Source organism: Filicampus tigris, chromosome 21 (genome assembly GCF_054856515.1).
Source record: "Filicampus tigris isolate MCC_2025a chromosome 21, RoL_Ftig_1.0, whole genome shotgun sequence".
Taxonomy (NCBI): Eukaryota; Metazoa; Chordata; class Actinopteri; order Syngnathiformes; family Syngnathidae; genus Filicampus; species Filicampus tigris.
The window spans coordinates 11,556,703-11,575,524 of NC_141237.1; the positions used below are offsets into that span (position 1 = coordinate 11,556,703).

The 18,822-nt window shown below is 39.7% G+C and overlaps 1 protein-coding gene across 4 annotated transcripts in view; it reads right to left on the reverse strand.

Annotated features, from left to right (window-relative positions):
* Positions 1-18,822, reverse strand: part of LOC147127617 (uncharacterized) — a 163,589-nt gene that overhangs the window by 113,839 nt on the left and 30,928 nt on the right. The window lies entirely within an intron of this gene.

The window sequence follows — 18,822 nt, forward strand, 5'->3', positions numbered from 1 at the left end:
AAAACACCGGGAGCAACAAAACCATTTTGACAGTGAGCATAACATTGCATACTTTTTTTTTTAACAAACAAACAAACAAATACAGTGTGGCGCATTTATGAAATCAATAAGTTGCCACAGAGAACATGAGTAAAAATGTTTTTAAAGTCTGGAAGAAAGACGCTTTGAAGCTTACTTTCAAATAAAATCGTCAATGTCTAGTTGAGTCCTCCTCATATTCAAGAAATTAAAGCCAAACTTAAATTTGAAGATCATTTTAGCATTTTAAAAACATCAATGTTGGGAAATTACTTGCTTTCGAAAACACTTCTTGCCATCTCGTGAACGCAATTTTATACAAAACACAACATCAGGTAAGACATTTTTTTTAAATATTTATTTATTATTACTTGTGATTTACGGACATTTAGTTGTTCCTTGACCTGTTTCAGGTCAAATCCACCTGCGAGGCCGTCCTGATTCTTCATGAGCAGTAAAATTGACATTATTAGAATATAAATGTGTAACATTAGACATTATAGAATATATAACAATGGAGTGAAAGTATATCTTGTCCAGAAGCCCTCGTTACCAGTGAATGTCTATATAATGTGACATATTTTCTTGACATTGCTTCTATTCATGTATTTTACGTGCCCTTGATTTTTTCAACAAAAAAATGCGTATTATTTTTAAGAAATTATGTATTAAGAGAGTAGTGGCTTACCGCTGGCGTCAGCCAGCATTAAGATGGCCATGTGCAAATTTAGTCAATTTCATATTTTTTCCACAAATTAAAGCTATTTGTCAGTCCCCATGTCCATCTGGTAGTTTTGAAAATTACTGACCAATCCTAAGTGTTGAAAATGGCTTGCTCAATGCAATGTTAATGGCTCAACACATTTTTTTTTTTTTTTTTTTCGAAAAGTGCTTAAGCTTGCTCTCTCTGCACGAACGATACTATTCGCAGAGGCATCAAATGAAAAGTGAGAGAAGCAAGAAACCTTATCTGGCAAAGACCTCTGAAAAATAAAGCATCCCATCTTTGAAGCCTAAAAGACAAACAATAAAAACATCATCATGTGATGTGGCATGTACTGTCTGTCATTATCAAGGCATTATTGGCGGAAAGAGACTAACTACGGCAAGGAAGCAGACAGAGGCTGAACTCCTCACCCCGTGCATGCGCATGTTTGGGCCTGTGGTTCAGAACCTCCTGCCAAATCCAAAGCCCCTATTCATTAGTTGTGTGTTAAATGGGCTCTGTGTTAGATTAGCGGGGAGCCACCGCAGACAGTCAAGATAGACATAGAAACACATTTACATATGCACAACATGTATATTACACACGTACATTGATGTGAATGCCCACGGCTAAATAAAGCGAAAGAACACATGGAGCTATGGCAGCACAAACACGTGGGTGGGTACCTTAGGTCGCTGCTTTCTAAACCATGTGCGTCATGCAACTTTTTTGGCTCATTTGGCCGATTGGGGTTCGAGACAGCCCGGCCATACCTTCATCAGAGCAATCTTCATTCAGTACGCACTGTATAGCATATACAGTACATCATCATCCAACATGCTATAACATTGAGCTAATGGTCTTTTATGCAGTTAACTCATTTACTGCATGGCTAATGGGTGGTAACATTATTAGAAATGAGGCAGTAGATGATACAAGGCTGAATTAAACGGACTCGTCAGCATACTCCAACCAATTTAGTTTGACTATAGGGAAATAAAATGTGTTGTATGGAAGTAAGACAGTAAAGTGTGAATTTCATTGCAGTGTCATTTTAATAAAGTCGATAAAAGTTGTCTATAGGGATCCTAATTTGTATTTTTTTATTTTTTTTTTTATGTATACTGTAATGTATCTGAATGTATTTTATGTGCAGTCTGTAATACATTGTGCATTAGTGTGAGTTAGTGCATCATATTCAAAAGGCATTGCTAAGACAGTCATTTTCTTCATCAGGAAAATATAATTAGATGATAACATATACATGATGCATAAGTATTAATATATCGTCGCTGTCATGTGAAAAACACTTATGACCCATTTTGGATTTTGGGGGGAATTTTCCCAATGCCATGTCTGTAATGCGGAAACACCATTCACGTCAAAATAAGAAAATTGACTGATTGTGCTGTATTACTACCTGCAGGAGAAAAAGGCCAACAATAGCAATGTCAAAATACGTCTTCATGGCACTGACTTTGAGAACTCTGCAAAGTGGTTATATAATTGATATATCTGTAAAGCCTCGATAGGAAATGATTAAATGTCCCCATGTGGGCTGTGGGGAATCTTAATTTTCCTTTGGAGGAGTTTTGGACCTTAGCGGGAAGTCTGGAAGAAAGACTACCAGATTTGTGATTTTATTTTATGAGCACTTAAGCCTCGGACTTTCCTATTAGCAAAACCCCCCCTTTGAGAGAGAAACCCCAATCTGATCAAGTCTCATTACTTTCGCAATCAAAGTTTCCCCCCTGCCCCCAGCCCCCACCTCCTCAATCCGACAGTCCATCTTTACTCCTTCCTCCTTTTCTTCTCTCCTCCTTGATCATGTTTTTTCCGCAAAAGAGGGAGCGGCTCGCGCAAATCCTTGATTGGCCAAAGTCTATCTACCATCTAGGATTACAAAAAAGAAATGGAACATTTGAGGACAAAGCAGGGGTGGGGTGGGAAAGGACTGAGAGAGGGAAAGACAGTTATAGGTGCAGAGTGAGAGCGAAACCGAGAGAGAGAGAGAGAGAGAGAGGGTGGTTAATATAATTGAATTAAAAAGATGGAGCGGGGCCATTTCTAAGCAGGTGGGAGTGCGAAGTGAGAAGGAGCAGGCGAGATATTAACTTCTAATAAAAGACAGATTAGAAAGTGGAAGGGAGGACTGCTCCATCTACCTGTGGGAGCGATGGCACCCATATAACCTTTCAGTGCCGTATGCACACCGACGCTGGCCACCACTCAAGGATCGACATTACAAGCATGCATATACCTGTATATGAATACACACAGCATTAATGTGAGAATGTGACATTTGAGGACACACACACACACACACACACACGTGCACACGAACACACAAAGAGTCTGGCAGAAGGGCCTTATCAGCCCTCATTCAAGGATCACAGTCATCAGATAATGAGGAAGCAGCTCTTTGAGGGGGCGGCTGCTGTTCAGACAATTAATTAACTAATTGCGCTAACAAGCTCGTTTTAATGACTCTTTTTTGGCAGCCTGTGTGAATATATTAACGAGGCTAATTCAATTAAGCAGGTGCAGATTTCACAGCTGCGTCCTACACAAAGAGAGAACAATCCTACAGGTGTTTCAGGCCAACATGTTCCTTTTGACTCTGATGTGTATCTCGGGAAATCCTCGTCATTTGACCCAAAACGGAATGATATGCAGATCAAGTGGCGGTGGTTTTGTTTGTGGAGTGCGTACTCGTGTGAGTGCATCAACGAGCCCGAGCGCCTTGGAACATAAAGTACAACTCAATAGGCTACGCAAGCATTGGCAGACTAGCAGCAAAACACTGTGAAATTATTATGTTCATTGGTTCAATCATCAAGATTAGTCATACCTCCACAAATATATCTTAGAAAATATATGAAATTACCATAGCCAATAGGGCTGCACGATCAGCGATCGATATTATTGCGATGTTTAACATGCACCTAAAGAAATGACATTTTTGTTATGCGATAGAAGTACAAGCTGTAAAATAAGCATGCTCAATTTTAGTTAATTATTTCCCATTCCTCTAGAAATGTTCAATAATTGGATGGCAATGCACATTTAAGTTTGCATGACTGGTCAAATTCAGACAAAAGCCAATTCCAAAAGAGAATTATTGCATATCCACAGAAGATGTGCCAATATCGCGATATCAATATTTTTTCGATATACTGTTCGGTCCTACTATCGGTACATTTGTGTTTTTATTTGTATTATTTTTCCATGTATTTTTTTTTTATTGATATTGCATTACACTTGCATGTTCTTCAGAATGTGAAGGATGGATGCTGTCATACAAAAAATAATCTTTGTTGTATGCCAAGTCAAAACAAAAACACAACAGTGCACTGCGGAAAACAGATTAGTGATATTGTTTCGTAACACATTTCATGCAGTATATCATGTTTCTGTGTGTTGTAACCATGGTGATAGCTGATCTTGTAAAAAGGCATGACGCCTGTATCTTCTTGTGTGTGTGTGTGTGTTGAGTTTACATTGTTATGGCAGCTGTTACAGGAGCAGGTCCCTCGCCTGGCTGACTAAAGCACTGAGGTCAGTGGTTAGCTAAACTCCCATGGAGATGATACCGCTGATTAATTTCCTCATATTTATCGCCCTCACACCTGCCCCATGTCCATAAAGTTGGCCTTCTACCGGTACTCTTGACTTCCCCCATGTGCCTTCAGCTACTGCCGCATATTAAATTGGCTCCTGTTTTTAATTTCCAGATCGCCATGGTTCCATTTTTCTCACAGCCATGACAGGGTAGAGAGGCCTGCACGTAAAGGAAAGATGATCCGGCTTCTTGTTACTGTCATATTTGTCTTTATTTGCTGCCAGGTCATTATCAGCACACGTGGGACTGAACACAATAGAAAAATATGCTTATGTTGCTGTGTTTTAGAGCCAGATTGTTGCCGATGGCATTCGTGCTGTGTTCTCTCTACATGTGAATGGTGATTTTTTTGGGGGGGACATTAAAAAGGGTTAAAGCATAGCAAAATTAATGTTTTTTTTAAACAGATTCATACAATAATAAAGACAAAGAAACGAGTTTTGTCTTCACATGACTTGGTTACGAATAAATGATGACCGAATGATAATAAGAAATCACATTATATGCAGCAAAGTTCACCCTTTCCTGCTAAATCACAAGGCTTTGACCTGCATCCAGACATGAACCAGTAGCAGCTGCAGATATATTTTTGCACAGCTTCCTTTTCAAACCGACAAAAACTACATGATGGCTTCTCATCCAAGAAGATGGAGAGGCAGAGAGCGATTTGAATAAATGAGGCTGATGGGAGGAAAACACAAGGGTGAAAGGAGATACAGTATGTGCTATAAGGTAAAAGGCTAACAATCAGCTAACTGTTGTTTTCCACACTAGTCCATCCGATGGCATTCGGGCCACTGGGGTGATGGTTGAGGGTTCAATCCTCAGACAGTCTGACTGTATGTCAAAATGTCATTGAGCAAGAAAATCAACCCCCAGTTGCTTCTGATGCCATCAGTTGGTGAATGGAAGAAAGTGTACCTTGAAAGTAGAAAGGCGCTATATCAGTGAATGTCCATTTATCATGTGCTGGATAATGGCGTGCATGGTTCGAAAGAAAAGCACCTAAAATGTACATAATATAATATCAGTAAGTATGTATAACTTAAAAAAAAATGTTTTTTTCATCACCGACATACTTTAGGTGCCCAATGCTTTAAAGACTTACAACCAGATTTAAATACACATTAGATCAGTTTAATCAATAAAGTCCACTGCACTTTCCTACACACACACACACAACTGCAAGCAAGTATTCACACGCATGGATGGCGTGATGGTGCTGAAACAAGAGGATATTAGTAATGTGTGGCTTCCGTATCCAGGGTGCATAAGGGCCTTTGATGGCCCCTATTGATGGACACTGGCCTTAAGCCATCACTCAACTTATGGACCTTTAATTGGAGACAGCATAAAACGATAAACCAAGAAACATGCATGACTGAACAGCCCGATGTAAACCATTAATCATAGCGCAGGCAAAGACAAGCGACCGCGCACACACACACACACACACACGCGCACTGGCCTTATACCTTGCTTTGGTGTGCACATTTGAACTCTCTCACACACACCGAGCGTGGCAGAGACAAGTGTCCCAGTCACATAATTCTCATGATAGATGACCCATTTAACTTTGATTTCTGAGAAAAATGAGCTCACCAGTGATATACTTAATGCAAACACACACTCATTCGAGCCACACTTGTATCAACTAGCCATGTGCACTTAGTATTTGAACAAAAGCACTTGCACAACACAATGAGTTGCTTCCTCTCCATGGAAACATATGCACCTGCACACACGCATTCATTTTCATGAAAAGGGATCCAAACACACAATTTGTGATGGAAGCAATCAGAAGTGAAATAATCCATCAGCGGGTGCATATAATACACAGTTCCCGTGATTTGCAAAAGCTTCACAATGAGAGGCAGTGGATTGAACTAATGCAGATGTTGATAGGTTATTGTATCCCTTCGCAATAGGCCCACTGACGTGATGATTTTTTTTCTTTTTTTTTTTTCAAAAGCGGAAGTGAAACCAAACATTTTTTTCCCAGGATATGTTCTATGCAGACGCACTAGGCTAAACACGACATTCTGATTAACATTGCATTTGTGGAATATGAGAAATCCACCCGTTTTTAGCTAGCTAGCTCAGGGGGCGGCTATTTTGTCACTTCTGTTGACTGAAGATGACATAGAAGTTGCTCAGGGCTCAGCTAACAACCAATCATGTCTCCGCTTCAGAAAACAGGTGAGCCATGATTGGTCGTTATCTGAGCCCTGAGCAACTTCAAATGTCATCTTCAGTCGACAGAAGTGACAAAATGGCCGCCCCCTGAGCTAGCTAAAAACTGGTGTATTTTGCCGCTTAGCTCATATTCCATGACGCAATATTAATCAGAATGCCTTGTTTCAACTAGTCAACAGGCATATTCTGGAAAGAAGTATGTTTGGGTCGACTTCCCCCTCAATTTCCCAGCAGTGCTTTACTTGTTTTGTGTCATCAACTACATTCAACCAAAGCAAATGAACCAGAAAAACAAATCAATGCTAAGATACATTTTCTAACTCAGTGGAGATGACGCCCCACAACAATTAATTCATGGTCCTGGACTCTTCTCACAAGAATTTAGTACAAAGCCATACAAAACATGACCTATTTACAGCAGATTAGGGTCAATAACATCCTAGAAAAACACACCCCAATCACGGTGCATGAGCACTGTTGAAACAGTCACAAATTAGCATGCTTTATATTTTTCAGACCATTCATCCATCCATCAATTTTCTCACTCTTAACTTGTTCGGGCTCTTGGGTGAACTTTATATGAGCTAACCCTGGATTGGACATAAACAACCTTTTACACTCACATTCACCTGTACGGGCAGTTCAGAGTTCTAATTTAATCGAAATCGCATGTTTTTTGGAAGACAGACTAGCTAAAGATAATCCACATACAAAAATAGTTAACATATCAGGTTTTTGTGAGATTTTCAAAGATTCACCATGTATGGAAAAATATATACACATTTTTAAGATTTAGATGTTGTGCTTTTACAAGTGTGCACACCCCTTATCAATAGAAATGTGGCTGTTCATAATTACCAATTACATTTCAAACATGAATGGGAGTCAGCACACACTTGACGACATTTAAATTGTCTCTGATTTAACCTGAAAAAAACTTCAGCTGTTATAGTATACATTTTTTGTAGTCATATCCTAACGCACAAACACGGTTCACAGACAGCTTCCACGACATCATAAGAAGGGTCTACATTAATTTCCAAGGTAGTAATATACCAAGGAACACAGTCATCATCAAGTGGAGAAAATAAGGCACACCAAGAAACAGCCGTACCTCCAACATTGATGAAAAGACGAGAAGAAAACCGATGAGGGAGGCTGCCAAGACAGCAACATTGAAAGAGCTGCAGGAATTTACTGTCGTAGTGGCAGTTGAGTAAATGTGACAACTACTGCCCGTCTTTTTCATATGTCTGGGCCACGGGGTCGGGTGGCAAGACAGGCTTGCCTTATCTCACAAAGAAAAACATACGACCGAGCCTGGCTGCATTTTGCAACAGTAACACTTGAAATCTTCTAAAAGTGTGTTATGGTCCAATGAAAACAAGGTTGAAGGTAAACTGGGACCTGAGTCAACCTTAGTCAAGGTGGAGGGAATTATGAGCAGTTCCAAACATCAGTCATGCGGCACTAAACTTGAGGATTCTAGAAAAAGCTAGGCTAGAAAAAAAAAAAAAAAAAAAGTCATGATAAGCCTTTTAGGACAGCTGAACTTTATTTGGGGTTAGTCGTAGGCACTTTAAATAGTGTTGGGTATGTGACGACTCGCCTCTTAACATGAGATGGAATGTGATTCTCATTTATGTGAGGGGGTACACAGTTGTGCAACCGACCGACCTTTTTATGATATCTTTATTTTTTTGTTTGTCATATCATTGATTTATACTGGTATATTTTTTAACCCCAAAACCTGGCATTTGAACTGAGGTGTGTAGACTTTTTTTTATATTCAGTGTGATCCAAAAGAAAACGAGAAACAGATTCAAACCAATAGCATTCGACTGTGAGGCAGTTGGAGGAGTCACGTGTTCAGCCGTGCAAACACTTTTTGAAACATTCGATTGTTATTGTCGACAATACGACACTTTTCCCGCTGTGTAGTTACAGAACTATTCATACAAAACTTTATTAAATTATTGTGAGAACAAATTGAACTGACATGGAACCAACGGTTAAGAAAACACCAATTCCAGCCTTTTCCGTCTGTCCTATTTTCTTAATCACTAAGGCAAGAACAATGATTTTCATCCCAGCGTTTGGTCTGAGGAGCAATTCATTTTTGTCAACTCAAGTGATAATGTTGTAATTGCCTTTTTTTTTTTTTTTTTTTTCCTATTGGGCTCCAGATTGAAAATGTTAACGCCCCCTCCAACAGCCACTGTCCAGTGACATATGAGACAGTGTTGATATTTAGACAGATGGAGAAAGCATTAGAGGGATGAATACCTCTCAAACACACAAACAAATAAAACACATGCATACACACGTTCCACTGTGTTGTCGCGTCCCCCACAGCGCTCCTCCGTCCTCACATGCTTGGCTTCCCCATCTAATTGCTGCCATTCGTCTGTATGTGTGTGTGTCTGCGCTTGTCAGTATTCCAAGTGTTCATAATTTTACTTTGTGTTTCCGGGTGTGGATTTTGTGTTTCTGCCACTGCATTTAGAAACAAGCGTGGTGAAAAGACATAAAGAAAGTGGATAATCAGAGAGACAGGTGAGAATGCGGAGTAAGAGAGTAAAGGCGCACAAGCAACACAAGCCCCAAACACACAGACATGTACACGCACACACACAAGGCTGTCACAGGGCCATAGGCCATGTTATACCTGTCAGGATGTACCATGCACCATGTACTCTGCTAAGAGGAATTATGATTTGCCAAGCTTTTTTTTTTTCTTTTTTTACCCCTGCAACAACATATTATTCTAAAGTTGCTGTACACAATCATCACATTCCCTAACACAATTTTGCTCAAGGGCTTTCTGCCGATTCCACGAAAGGGCAGGATAACGCGTGGAGAATCTTGAAATATCAATTAAACATTAACCATTGGGCAGAAGCCGAACCCTATGAGAAAACATACAGAGGCATGTAGAACAGTAAAATTGTGTGGAGGCCGACAAATAACTATTTATTCTCAACTAGCTCCGCGTCATCATTATTCACTTGCCACACACTATGCGAATGTCAAATTAGTCCAAAATAATTCTAAATAAAAACAATGCGTGCATATAATAGGGGTTGAACGACTTTAGATTTTTTGTAATTGATGCCAAGTTGATAATAGTCGGCGGAGACTATCAATGACGTAATTGATTTTTCTCAACTGACTGTGCACACCAATGTAAAAAGAACATTTTCAAAAAACAGTCACGGTGCAAACTCCAAGCACAACCTCACTCACTGACTCCGTCTCGCTCTAGTGCCATGCACAGAAAATAAAATATCACCGTTTCTCATAGCTGAACGACCACTTTTTGACTTTAGCCAGGCTCCCCTGTCCAAAACTTGTGATTAGTGGACCTCAAGTTATAACCAAAATTGACCATCGACCATTCGACGAGTTGCTTCAACACTTTGTAGATTACTAACTTTAGTCAATTTAATTAATGGTACAAAAAAAGCCAAATTGAGCTCACCTGTACCTATACCTATGCTGGATCGTGTATTCAAAGGCAAAATTATTTAACACAAAATCAGTGTACGTGTGCGTATGACATCATGCGGGGCCCAGTGCATTCTGGATGATGTAGTTGTGGTCTTTTGCCCATTGTCTTCTTGCTCTGTTTTCATGTATTCACAAATATTTGAGCATCTCTATCCATCACCGCCCTCTTTCAATTTTCACAAGCAAACAAGTGGGACTGATTGCACTTTTTGGGGCCATCATGGAAATATGACTGCACTGATTAGTCACACTGATCATGGGCTGAGTAGCCAGATGCCATTTCTGTGAGAGGCTGGTTACGTGTGTGCGTGCGCGCGCGCGCGTGTGTGTTTTGTGTGTCCCACATGATAATTTGTCCGTTTATGTTGCAATGGGGGCTAAACAGATAAGCAATCCACAGCTCAATCCTTCATCCTCCTCTGATTATAAATCAGTTGGAGCTCTCAGAAGCAATCAGCCAGAGCAATCTGCAGCCTGCACAGACACCTTATCAATCAGAAGGGACCATCACACTGTCACCGCAGGCACATGCACACACAAATACAAACGAAAGAATTATGCCCCGCCCCCCCCACCAAGACACCTGTAGAGACGTACAGGTTTATATTTTTATACAGACCTTGCAGCTTTTTTAAAAATGCCTTTTTGTTGCGACACAGGACCACAATAATCAGAGTCCTGCATCAAACAGCCAGGCGGCCACCAAGCGGTACTGCGTAGGACGCATCACTCCTAATTACAGTCTGATATTAATAACAGAGGGGAATGTTAATCTTGGGGGTAAACGGTGAGCCGCTTAAAGGTAAATTGCAAATAAATCAGATTATTTTAAAGGAATAAGCTCCAAATGGGCGGCTGGGGTAATGAGAAACCTGCAACGAAGCGCTTGTTCTCTCCTGCAGCCACTTCACACTTTACTCCATCCTGCTGCAGGATTGAAATTAAAAAAAAAAAAAAAACGGTATGTTTGCGATGTGAGTATTTATAAATGTGTAATGAAACCGCGAACGGCGCTCCATCACCAGACCCTCCTCGCTTCACCTCCATCTCACTCTCTCACTGCCGTATTCATTTTTCACCTGCAATTTTATTTTTTCATCAGTCGGACAGCAGAGAGAGAAGGGGGGGGCGGAGCTGGTGTTGGCGGGTGGGGGCTATGTTTGGGGGTTACCGCCGAGCAGATTCAATTAGGTTCTGTGATTGGGCCACTGGCATTCAGCGGGGTCAGTGAAAGGTTAAAGAATTCAGTGGCACAAACATGATTATGGCTCTGTAGCTTTTGATCAGATGTAAGGTTTGTCACAGCAAAAAATCGTGAACAAAAATGGAGATCTCTCAGTGGCCACTTCTAGTTGGGCCATGTGAAAGATTTTTGCTTTTGTTTAGTTGGATCCTCCATCGAAAGGCTGTTACACGTACATGGCAGCATATGGGAGATATTGCATGTGCTCGCAGGCATGGCGCACGGGCAAACGCGTACGGACGCACACACCCACACGCACGTACACACACTTGTCCGAGGAGTAGCAGAGTAATAAAGTCCACCTCTGCAGTGAAATTAAAGCTAGTCAATGACACTGTGAGCTGAGTACACACTAAATCATTTTTATACCCAGATAAAACAGCTCTGCACATGTACGGTATCCAATATCACCAAGAGACTATGGAGGCAAAAAAAAAAAACACTAAAAAAAAAAAAAAAATAATAAAAACAAAAATAAATTTAAAAAAAAAAAAGGCCCAAATAATCAAATAGCATATTGGATGTGTCTGATTCTTGTCAGAACATGAGATTAATACTAAATATAGGAAATACGGTTCAATAACACCGGAAGATATTTCTATATTCAAAATGACCAGGCAGAGAGCACATTATGAGATATTGGATTGATAAACAGGCTGGGCTGCTGGGTTGTTCGCCAGGTTTAATGGAACAATAACGTTGCTCCCGGGTTAGCCGAGATTGCATTATGATTTTAATGTGTTTTACAGACATAAGCCCTTCACTGGGAGGAAATTGTGACAATAAATACGTGGCCCCGCATTTTAAAACAAAGGGGATCGCAGTCAATGAAGAAAAATAAAACGCGCAGGTCGAGAATATTGGTTGTTACAATCAAATATTTTGCACGGATATTGATGCATACTCATGCCGAGTTGGATATGTAAGCTCAGTTATGTTCTGTTGGAATTGTTTTGAAGCAAAAATCGATTCAGGGAAACATAAATATGCATATTAGTATGAACTTGTGGAGCAATTAAATGTACTTATGACTGCATTGTCAAAAGCTTTGGGTGCACCTGCACAATCTTTTGAGAGCTAAAACAAACTTTTAATTGTAATGATGTTTTTATCTATAGTAATGGCGGATTGTCTGATACTGCTTTATTCAGAGTACAAATTAAGTACAAGTACAAGTGATCACATTTGTGTACTCGACAATATGGATTTTTCATTATGCCATTTTGTCTTGCAGTTGGAATGAGAGTGTTTTATTTTAATTAAATTTTGTTCAACAACACAGAAAAAAAAAAAAAAAAACTTTCTTGAACATGTTTCACTCACAGCAGTATAGCTGCCATGTGGTTAGCACATCCACCTGTGATTCTGCCTTCCCACAGCCTGCTTTAAATTGTTTAATGACACCCAAGTTGGAGTTTACTCTAAAACTAAAAACACAACAAAAATAGCTACATGCATTGTATATTTGAATACAAGACATGCTTCGTTCTAAAAACATTGCCAGTGCTAATGCTAAATCAGTGTAAAATCCCATTGACATGCTAAGCATCCACTTCCAGGAAAGATATCCCTTCAAATAATGAATATTCACACAAAAGCTTTAGGACCACATAGATGCAGGTAATATAACAATTCTCAAAGGCACGTATTTATCCCAATCTGTGAAAAATGTGTTATATTAATAGAGCTTAATCACAACTTTCACTGCCAGTAAGAGCTCAATGGGCATGAGGTTAAGATGGTAGATTTGAGGATTTGAATAAATATGAATAAAATATAAATAAAAATACAAGTATATGAACTTTTTTTTTTTCCTGATCACCCAGTTCTATATTAGGTTCATTTAATAGTCAAAATCCTTTGGGGTGAATTTGGGTGTTAATGATTGTCTATTTGTCCGCTGCAATTGGCTGGCAACCAGTCCAGCATGTGCCCTGCCTATCGCCCGAAGTGAGCTGGGATAGGCTCCAGCACACCGATGACCCTATTGAGGATAGGCAGTGTAGAAAATTAATCAGTGTTTTTTTTGTTTTTTTATCGTTACAAGTTATTGAGGATTTTAACATCCAACCGAATGTTTACCTAACAGTCTTTTCCGATACATTTCATTTAAAAGCAGCCTATAACGCAAGGCTTTTCAGTTATGTTGTGTCTCACTCTGAACACTCGGGGGCACTATTAAAAGAAGTGCATATATCAAAGGGCATAACGGAAATGGGGCAAATGCAGTTCCACATCACTGTGGCGTCAATGCACCACAGAATTACAGGTCTCTTTATTGCAGTACTCACCTTTCAATTAATATCAAATGAACTGATAAACCAGAGCCATATCTTAAATAAAGTCTTAAACATGAATACAAATTGAACATAAAACAATTAAACAAAATAACAACACACTCCTGTAACACAATTTCACTTTTGGTCTTGGGATGTTCATCACTGTGGATTAGTTACAACTCTGTCTGACTACATTAAAGTGGGAGTTTGCAGTGGTAAGACTGCCGGACTCCAATATAGCCTCATTTCATGTGTGATTCTCAAACATGGCCAGTCATAATGGCATGCTATTATGAATGTGCATCGTGATGATAAATAGTCACAGAGAATGATCATCTAGCTTCAATAAAATGGCCATGCTAGCAATACTAAGCTAGCATTATCACTGTAAACAAGCCAACGTTAGGTATGGCTGCTAAGTTGGTAGCATGACATTCTTAATGTGTTACAATAATACTGTTATCGGTTTAAAGTCATATTTTTTGGAATGTAATTATTAATATTTTTTTAAGAGAAACATCTGTTGAGCAGAGACGTTGCTAATTTCATGTCACTTGTGAAATGTCTCAGTTGCCTGAGGTCCCATTTTTCTGCTTGTCTTATGCACAGTTGTTGGCAACCGAGAGATGGGCATATTTTTATTTTACCTTTTGTATCTAATTGGTTGTTTTTTTCCTCTGGCATGGTGTTTTTTTAAAAATCAAGTTAGAGGTAGAAAAAGAAACCAGAGAGGTCTGATTTGTCATCATCATGATGAGCGGTATGTCATAAGACTGTATGGTGCCTTCCTGTAATGTAAAATATATATATTACAAACACTTCTCAGTATGAGGTGGCAATCAAAACTTTCCAGATCTTTTTGATACAACTCATTAAATCATGTTTGTAAGGGTACTAACTGAGTGACGTGGCCAGTGAGGGTCTATCCTGGTAAAAAAAAAAAAAAAACATGAAAACAAACCCCCCCCCAAAAAAGTTCAGTTCCCTCCACACCAGGGGTGGAGCCATGGGCGGGACTACGTGTGCACAGGCCCACCCAGATTGACAGACTTCCCACCCAGTGAGATTCATGAGAAAAATATACATTAAAAATTAATATTAAATTATTTCTTAATGTGTGTTTTGTTGTGTTTTTTTTTATTTTATATAAAGAATAAATGATACTAAGAATAATTGTGGTTGTCTAAGGAAGATCTGAACTTCATATTATTCAGGTTGTCATTTTTTTTAATATACGCTGTGTGGGGACAGGAGCATGGTGCTCAGCGAGAGAAATATTCAGGCGAGCCTGATTTTTCCAGTCCCACCCATTAGCCACGTTCTGGCTCCGCCACTGATCCAGACAAGACCCATTTTGACAGTGCCTATCAATTATCAGCCATCAGAATGACATGACCTAATTGGTAGTGTAACATATGTAGTTCTTGCGATTTCTAGTCACCCACCCGAGTCCCAGCCCGGCAAACCCATATTCCATACTCAAGACGGATATTTACATGCCCCACCCCACTGAGAGCAAACAAGCTCATTTAAAAGTTCACATGCTAATGTGTGACATTTAATCCAAACTTTACACTGGGAAAAGGACATGCAACAATAGATTTTGATTCCTTTCTTGTCCGTGAATCTCATCATCTTTTGCTTTCCATATTTATGACCTTAAAAGACAGGACACATTGGAGGTGGGGGCAGTGCAGCGAGGGACAGGAAGTTTACTGTTTGGGATGATTTGTAATACTTGGACTCCCTACTGAGGCCATTAATAAGTACTGGCATTTAAATCAACCATATGCAGTAATCGTATCATAAACATTTAATTATGTAAAGACAATAACATACTGTCACTGTCATTACCATGGTAACTCTTTGATCACCTTCTTAGTAGTCTACAATAATTATGGACCATCCAGGTTTCCCCTCAGATTGTGTAAGGGTTAGTACCAGAACTCATTTTACTCTTCGGAGTTGTGTGTAGTAATTGCACTTGAGTTTATCACCTCATTGGTTACGTTTGAATAATGGATACATTTATTCGGATTAAAAGCCTGATCTGAATAAAAATCCTTCATATAAACAACCCATTCGGATTATTCTAACCCGATCAAGGCCATTCCGATCAAGATTTTATTTCGAACCAGAGGGGTGGTTTATGTCGATTGATAATCCGATCGGCACGCATGAAAACACTTATTCCGAAATTTCGGAGCAAACAGTCTTTACCGAGCATGTCTGTGATGTCAGTACACACGTTTTTGTTATTCCCGGAAGCTGGTAGAAGCAGAGCGGGCGAAGGACATGGCGGGCACAAGTCTGAACTGGTACATTTGCAGCTCCATTAGGGAGTGTTAACTCGACATAAACGTGCAAACAGGAGAAATATGCGAAATAACGCTCACGTTTAAAGTAGAAATGGACGTTTTGTTGACACGGAAGTCGCTACGGCTTCTTCTTCTACTACTCTTTCTGGTATGTTTGGTCAGTCTGCGCATGTCAAAATAATGTGTTCCGATCGTGTGATGCATGACCACGCAAGTCCTAATCGGACTAAGATTTTTTGTGCCCATGAAAACAGCGCATCCGATCATCGTTTTAATCCAAACTCTGATCCGATTAAAGAAATGTTGTCCATGTAAACATAGCGACTCTCTTGACTAGCTTGTGAACATTATTTGGTGTGTGTGTTTCCTCACCTAACAGAAGGGCGAATCCAAAAGAAAAAACAATATTCCTCCCTGCTAATTTAACATATTAATGTATGGCTAATTTATCTGAAAAGCATTTCAACAGCTGGCAACCGTTGTCAGCTATATCATTAATCAAGTAGCACAGCTGTCAACTTTAAATCAATTAATAAAGGGAATTTCATATGGTGGCCAAACCACAAAAAGATGTTGAGTAAATGAAGTTGGCCAGAGACTTGAGAGATTTCCTCGCAATACCCTGGGCTTTATTATGTTGAATGGATGAAATGCGGCGCCAAGTGTTTTGCGTGTGTGCTGTTTCTCCGTTCAGGAGATTAATTGACAATATTTGTAGATGTTGGCGGTGTGGAGTCATTTTATTTTGTGTCTTATCTTCTCTCAAAGCTAATTTTAAAACCTCTCCCCGAAAAAGAGTGAAAAGATAAAATCAAAATTGATTGACCCCAACGGGGAAATGGGTGCGTGTGATGCGAGATGAGGCCTGATGATGAATTTTCATTCCACACTCTGACCAACAAGTGTCGTTGGACAGCAGCTAATTGAGTGGAAAGAAAACAGTGCCGCACATCAACTCAGTAGATTTCTTGTTTTGCTGTTACCTTGCAAAGATGAATCTCCAAACTTTGCTACTCTGCCTGCTACCTGCTGAGCTCCAACTGCATGCAAAACCAACACATTGGACTCTTCTAATAGCTCTTAAAATAAATCCCTTGCACAAAGGATTCCACACTGATATCAGTAATGGTTTTCATTAAGGTTTAAATACTGTTTCCTGAAAAAAAAAAAATCATTTAAATGTCAAAAATAAAATAATTTAACTGTAGATGAAAGCAATATTGAGCATGTAAAATCAAATAAATTTATATCAGGGACTATTTTAAAAAGCACTAAAGGTACGCTAGGATTTTTCTAATATGAAGGTCCAAATGATATGACCTGTTATATTAATGAAAATGTCAAGAACAAGTCCACTTCCCAATGTTAAAGAAAAAAGTGAAAAAATGCAATAAAAGTGTCATAATACAATACGATAATATTTCAACCGAAACGCAATGCATCCTTTGTCTGTGCTGCACTCACGTTATATGTCAGGCAGAAGCAGTGTGAGCCTCGCCACATTTAATGGGGTTAATTGAGCAAAAAGAAAATAAGACACAAATAGGTATTGGAGGTGGATTTTTGTGATTAGTTATCAGAAAGGCAGGTCCCCTCAAGCTTGCACGCACACATGCGCACGCTTACGGACACACACACACGCACGCGCATGCACGCAGATCGACCAGGACAGGCCAGGGATGAGCACACCCCATCTGATCTGTGGCCCGTTCATTCATTAGACCCATGCTCCCCCTATTGATTTCAGCTTAAGTAATGAGAAAGCTTATCCAAAAATCTTTAGCATTTGGGCTCCAACTTAAGGGAATCGATGGGTCCATTTCCCATTTTGAGCGGCACGTACGCAGGGATTTTATGTACGGTGAACGGGACAAATCCCGAAGCTGATAAATCAATGGGCCTTTTTGTCGATGGACAGGCGCATTTGCACACTGACAGTCATGCGTACGCAGATGCGCGTGCCTGATAGATGGTATTTTTGAAGCAATTAAAGTGAGCTGTAAACATATGAAGGCCAATCAATTGGTCAGAGGGGTCTATTATCACGGCTTTAACACTGATTTAGAAGGGGCTTTAAGGAGCTAGTGGCTTTGAAAGAGGCATGGTCGTTTATGCAGATCAGCAGTAGAGGAGACCAGCATGGATTAGCTAGGCTAGTTAAACGTCAGCATAGTACGCTTGTTTTTGCGACCTCAAACTACGGAACCATTTTTACCAATAACTTTTGAAAACACAGACCCACGCTCATAAAATAATGGATTTTACAGGCTTGCAGACAAGTAAGGGATGTCAGAGAGAAGCAGACTAGCATCTCTCAGACAAATGAATAGTTCAAATGTATTTATTTGGGTCCAAATCATGCCTCAGACCATGCAACCTTTTGGTCTTGAAGCATCGCAGACTTGCTGCCATCTCTAATAAATTGTATTATGGAGTATGATATATTCATTCACTTTCCTGTGCTTATCCTGTTTAGTGTTACGCTTGAGCCTATCAAGTTGACTTTTGTGTAGGTTGTCAGTTAATCGCAGCACTCTTTGGAATATTTCCAAGGTACATTAGTAGTGTGGTTTGAGAGCAAAAAAAACGGATCATTTTCCCTTAGATATGCCACAAATTTTAAACCCACTTTTGTATTTGAATTCTTCAAAATTGCATCAGACGTTCCCTCCATAATTCATATTTTTAAAGTAGGGTGTATCTAGGTGAAATGAGGTGAGGATGGGGGAGGAGATGTCTCGTGGACATTTCTATTTTAGCTGGGCAGACAGGCTTGTTAGTGGGGATAAAAACGAATATACATCTGTGCTGTCTGCTTCCACTTTGCTAAAGGTGAGCCATGTGCACTTGCAAAGCTAACCTACAGACAACATTTCCCCGAGGTAATTGGTTCTACATTGATATTCATTTGATTCTGCTTTCAGCATCTA